General features: G+C 39.5%; 1 pseudogene; it reads left to right on the forward strand.

Moving 5' to 3' along the window:
- The first annotated feature begins 3264 nt into the window (after nt 1-3264).
- LOC149173036 (AP2/ERF and B3 domain-containing transcription factor ARF14 pseudogene) lies at nt 3265-4601 on the forward strand (annotated as a pseudogene).
- Nucleotides 4602-6689: the final 2088 nt, after the last annotated feature.

Genomic DNA, 6689 nt, shown 5'->3' on the forward strand with positions numbered 1-6689 from the left:
CAAATGGGTCTACAAGACCAAGAGTAATGCAAAAGGCAAAATAGAAAGACACAAGGCAAGACTGGTTGTCAAAGGATATAAGCAGTAGTATGGGAGAGACTATGAGGAAACTTTTGCACCGGTTGCTAGAATGGAAACAGTGAGAGAAGTGTTGTCCATAGCAGCACAAAACAAGTGGAAAGTTTACCAAATGGACGTGAAGTCAGCATTCCTAAATGGAGTGTTAATGGAAGAGGTTTACATTGAACAACCTCTAGGCTATGAAAAGAAAGGTCAAGAACACAAAGTGTGTAGATTGAAGAAATCTCTTTATGGGCTGAAGCAAGCACCAAGAGCATGGTACAGTAGGATAGATTCCTATCTATTAGAAAATGGATTTGATAAGTGTGAGGGAGAACCCACCGTCTACATCAAAGAAAAGGATGGTAAATTACTAATTGTTGTGTTATATGTTGATGATGTTATTTTCACAGGTAATGATGATTATCTTATTGAAAATTTCAAAACAGTCATGAAAGAAGAATTTGAAATGACTGACATGGGTTTGCTGAGATACTTCTTAGGAATAGAAGTAGAACAAAATGGAAATGGGATTTTTATCTCACAGGCGAAATATGTTAATGAAGTGTTGGAAAGATTTAACATGTAGGAGAGAAAGGCAGCAATCACTCCCACAGTGATGGGATTAAAACTCAGCAAAGAGGATAGCAGCAAGGATTTTGATCCTAGTTTGTACAAGAGCATAGTTGGCAGCTTCATGTATTTGACTGCAACTAGGCCAGATATAATTTATGTTGTTAGTTTAATTTCCAGATTCATGGAGAGGCCAAAAGAAGCACATTGGCAGGTAGCAAAAAGGATTTTGAGGTATGTTAAAGGTACTAAAAGGTTTGACATTTTATATACTACTTCAGAATGTTCAAATTTAATTGGATACACTGATAGTGATTGGGCTGGAAGTGTAGATGATAGGAAAAGCACATCCGGTTATGTTTTTCACATGGGTTCAGGAGCTATTTCATGGGCTTCTAAAAAACAGCCTATTGTAGCATTGTCTATAGCAGAAGCAGAATATGTGGCAGCTACAGCAGCAGCATGTCAAGCAGTTTGGATGAGAAGGACGTTAAGGAGCTTATGCCAACAGCAAGTATTGTTTGTGACAATAACTCAGCTATTGTATTATCCAAGAATTTGGTGTTTCATAAGAGAACAAAACACATTGACACAAAGTTTCATTACATTAGGGAATTGGTAAACAGTTTAACTAATAGTAAAATAAATACTCCCAAATCATTTTCTATATAAAATTTTATGTAATCCATTTTTACCGTATTGAATCCAAATTCAAACTTGATAAGTATACTTAAATCTACACATATTTCAAAACTTTGTAAATGGCTACGTACTTTTTTGTTTCCAATGCAAACAACTTACATTGCATTTTCTGACCTAAAATATTTAAATCTATATTGTATTGCAGTGGAATGTAATAATTCGATGCAAACCATTTGCATTGCACTTTCTGACATAAAATATTTGTATCTATATTGTAATGCAGTGGAATATAAACTGACTTTATTATACCTCTAGAGTTGTCACCACATACAGAGTGACTTCATAAGTGGGTAAAATTAACTTATCTAAAAATTAATTTAACCCCATAGCTAACTTATTAGCCAACCCGATTATTCAAAAGGCAGTCTGAACATAATAATACAACACTGACTCAGGATTTAGCAGGAACTCGTAGTCACAAAGCTAACGTATTAGCCAACCGGAATATTCAAAAGGCAGTCTGGACATAATAATACAACACTGACTCGGGATTTAGCAGGAACTCCTAGTCACAAAGCTAACTTATTAGCTAACCGGTTTATTGAAAAGGCTTTGACATAAAGATTTTCTATTTTAAGGATTTTCCTAAAGATTTTGTGCGAATCCTTGAAACATGAGGTAATATACTCCATAACTTTAATCATGTGAAAATTATGACTACCGCTCCCATTCTTTTCAAAACCCTAAAATAATTTATCAGCCTAGAAAGGAGTACGTGCAGAGATTCTTATGCCACGCACATTAAAGGAGGTCTAGTAATTTGTGCTCGTTCATGATTTAGGCGCAGATGCAATGGACAAGAACAGTGACGTCATTGTACCAGGTCATCATGACGTCATCCGGGCTTTCAAGAAGCCAGAGTGTATCGCACAGATTGGAGGTGCCGTAGGATTCAGTGCGAGGTTTATTATTGACGCGGTGTTCGGTTTACCGGAAGTAAGTTAATCTTTTAATAAATGGTTTTTTTTGGAAGTTATAAATTTGTTGATCTCTATCTGGAAAAAGTTGTTTTCTTGAAGTTATAAATTTGTTGAGTTTGATCTTGAAATTTGTTGAAATCATATTTTTTGAAATCCTGTTTAATTCCATAAAAAAGTCGATTTCTATATGTAGAAAATTATTTGAGACATGAGTACTCCAGCTAAGAGCGATAGGAATGGGCATCCAAAAGTCAAGGGAAGGGTGCCTGCCTGCCTGGCTGGCTGCAAGACCATTTGCTATTTATGGTGCAGCTGCAGAGAGACCATTGCTTCAAACATGCTCCTTCCTACTGCTTTCCTCTTTCTATAATTTTCCAGTTTCTTTTACCCATATATCTTCACTTGCCCTTCGACTCATTCAGGGCTGCTTCAGTATATAAATCTCTATTGAGTATACGTCGTTCCGATCGACGTATCATCCCTAATTCTTCATTCCTCCTGAATTTTGCGATTGCATCCGAGTTGTAGGGGCGTTTCTCAAGGTCGGAGAATATGTCCGGCAGTGGTGTGGCCGTGCCCGTGCAGGCGGCTCTTTGTAATTTGCTCAAGGTTAGCCAATGTCATATACTCATTGTGTATGTATTTGGCTGGAGCCACATGCTGTAGTTGGGATTGATCGGTGACTGTGTATATGTTTTTAAGTCGACTGTGTTATTGTTAGATTGTTTAACGGGTTTTGAGATCTACTTGCTCTTTTTCTTCCCACATATCCAAATTTCATCACTTTTGTTTTTTATTGAAATCTCATCCTTATTGAGAATTAGAAGGGTAAGTATTTGTGTATGGATTAAGCTGCCTGTTGTCATAACGTTGAAGTTGGGTATATATTGCAGGTGGGCGGCAATGACAGTTGGGATCTCCAAGATTGGGCAAATGCGACAGTCACGAGAGCTCCATTAATTCAAGCGAGGCGGAATCTACGTGGACAGCTGTCTGCAGAAACAAGGCGATGAGAAGTGATTCGACAAGATCAGACAACGAGGAGGCCTGGAGTGAGATCGAGGACGACTCAAACTCGTTACCTGCGCCTGTTGGCAACTCGGTTTGCTTTAATTCTTCTTCATTTGTGGGTCAGACGGAGCTGGAAAGAATGGGGAGCGGAATCAGCGCCGTCAATATGCCATCGGTGCAGGGTGAGAAGAATTACAGCAAGAAGCTGCCGTCGTCACAGTACAAGGGCGTAGTGCTGCAGCCAAACGGGCGGTGGGGCGCGCAGATATATGAGAAGCACAAGCGAGTCTGGCTAGGGATATTCAATCGTGAAGAAGACGCCGCCAGAGCCTACGATAGGGCCGCCATAAAGTTTCTAGGCCCCGAAGCCATCACCAATTTCAACTTCGCCCACAGCCACACGGAGGCGGTCTTTTTGTGTGGACACCGCAAGTACGAGATCGTGGACATGCTCAGGAAGCACACCTACGACGAAGAATTGGACCAAAATAAGAGTGCTTCCCACATAATTCCTGAGGTTGCCCGTTCGAATCCCTTGGATCCCCGCGAACACCTGTTCGACAAGACCGTGACGCCCAGCGACGTCGGGAAGTTGAACCGCCTTGTCATCCCGAAGCAGCACGCCGAGAAATATTTACCACTCGACGTGGGGTCTGCGGGAGCAAGGGTAAAGGTGTCCTGCTAAGTTTCGATGACGGAACCGACAAAATATGGCGGTTCCGCTATTCTTACTGGAACAGCAGCCAGAGTTACGTGCTTACCAAGGGCTGGAGCCGCTATGTCATAGAAAAACGCCTCCAAGCGGGCGACATCGTTACCTTCGAGCGGAGCTCCAGTTCGGGTCACCTCTTCATCACCTTTCGCCACCGGCCCTGCAGTTTCCTGTCCCCGGCCGCAGCGCAGCCGGTCCCCAGACGCTGTCCGCTGTCCGTTGACAACTTCGCCGTGGCCGGTCATCCGCAGTGGGTGCAGCTTTTCTATGGGTCGCCGCCGCTCATGAACGCCGTTGCTCAACGTTCGATTCCGGCCCGCGCCAGACACGATTCTCTCACCTTGAATGATTCGAAGGCGCTCGAGCCGACTGCGTCAGCTGACGGGAATCCATTGTCGCTGGTCTTCGTGAATCTCGACAAAGATTTTCCGTCCACAGACGGTGATTCTCTTTCTTCTTCTTCGGTCCGGCTATTTGGAGTAAACCTAAAGCGGTCGCAGACAAATCTTTTCGCGGGCAGTGGAATCGAGGAAGACGGCCGTGGAAACTGGAAATACAAAGAAGCGGAAGCCGGCAGCGGCAACATTGCCGGAGTAATTTCACAGCCGGAATATACCGTGTGACGGCCAGGGTTGTATTAATTAAAAATTGAAATATTACAGGAGTGGAATTGTAATTTCGCCTCGGATGAAATTCTGCCTTCAATTTGATCGTCTATGCACCTTTTAATATGGGGTTATTAAATGAATTTTCATTTTTATTTGTGAGAACAATTTAATAAAATCCAAAATCCATAATTGCCTCATTTTTTGAACTTCAATTGTCCGTTCCTTTCACGTTCTTAACTCGCTGTCAACCTCCTTGCGAAGAGCAACTTTCCTTTAAAAAATTAACCATATTCTTAAAAGTGCAAAGATTAGCCATGGCCCCAAGACATGTAAAATGACTGAGATAGCATTGTTAATTTGAAAAAGTTGTACTTTGCGTTTCATAATCAAATAAACAATGAATGATATATTAAATTGGCATTGGATTTGTAGATCCGATATGTTCTTTGATAATTGTATTTATATTATGTGTTGTGATGAACAAAAGTAGAACATTAGCACTATGGTGAATCCTATTGTATTAGTGAAATTGTATAATTCCCATGAAAGGGAATGGTCATAGAGTAATGGAAAATAGATAGAAGATTGAATTTTTGATAATGCAATTTCTCCTGAGATTGACATTAGAGTATTAGAGAAGAGATGGAAGATTGAATTTTGGATGAAGTGGGTCATGTTGGTGAAGGATGTAAGGCATAAAGAAACATATTTATTATTTCATGTCATCTTAAGCTAATGATAATGCAAAATAATACCAAAAATCCATCGATGAGTTTGATGATCTTCTCGACAACTAATACAATTTTAACCTGGTTAGCTAAAAAGTGTCAATGCAACTGACAAAATTCCAAGAAATGTTGTCACTAATACACAAAAATGGGAGAGGAACTATTTGTTGCATATAAATTGACCACTCTTGAACGAGATAGTAGTAAGAAAATATAGTTAGAAAGTTGTCAACTGATAGACAAGTTGTAAAGCTCATGTTTAACTTTCTACAATTCGAAAAGAACCTATAATATTTATGAGAAAAGTTAAAAAAAAATAAGAAAGCATAGACTTGTGGGAGTCATTGTTCAATCTGCATGTTTTCTTTGTCCCTCTTTGTTTTGGATCAAATCCTAACATATAAACTTTTACCAAGTTTGTACTCTAAAAAAGTTTGCACATATAGATCAACAAATTCAACTGCCCACATCTTACCTACCTGTGTCAACCTTCAAAGATCTCTATTGCTCCCATTCTAGATGCTCATCCAATTGTTGCACACTCTATTTCCCTTTGTTGTTATGTTCCAGATACTCTTCCAACTTTGTTAGAGTTATATACTCTCCGTGCCTTTGAATTGTTCTCTAATTGAAGCAATTTAGAAAAAGAACCTAGAACTCTTGACAAAGAAAACATGATCGATAGGTGGTCCATGTTTTGTGAAAATGACATTCACCCTCATAGTCTTCGTAAGTTATGTGGCTCTAACAAAAGAGGTCGTCAAAGCCCTATTGTGATTATGGTAATGGAAATAGCCTAGGAGGCCTCATATGCACATGGAAATTGGTTTTAGTTGATAAAATGATATTTGCATGTTTATTTCTTTTGAAATGTGTATGATTGCATGCATGTGTTTTTCATTTGTTTCCGCAGTGTGTGGTTGTTAGTTATTGGTAAGTTGTGATTCCATTCTACATCAATCATCATGAGTATAGGTTGTGTGGCCTTCGTTAGCTTCTCTAATGATTGCCTAGCCTTAGTTGGCTTCTCTAACCATAGATGTCCAAATCAGATGTTAGATAAGATTAACCAAATGATTGTATGCAAAAATAGTATAAGGGTGAATTGAATGGGATTGATTATGATTTCTTCAATTATTCTCTATCAGTTGAAGAGGACCTCTTACTTCAAGCATTGATGTTGTTGCATGCAACAATCATCTTGCCACAATCACATGTTAGGTTGTTGCATGCAACAATCATCATGCCACGATCACATGTTAGATAAGATTAGCAAAATGATTGTATGCAAATATAATATAAGGATGAATTGAATGGGATTGATGATGATTTTTTCAATCATTCTCTGCCATGTTGAAGAGGACGTCTCACTTCA

This window comes from Pinus tabuliformis, chromosome 4_2 (assembly GCF_031772625.1).
Source record: "Pinus tabuliformis cultivar Carrire ecotype Pingquan chromosome 4_2, CPIR1, whole genome shotgun sequence".
In the NCBI taxonomy this organism is placed as follows: Eukaryota; Viridiplantae; Streptophyta; class Pinopsida; order Pinales; family Pinaceae; genus Pinus; species Pinus tabuliformis.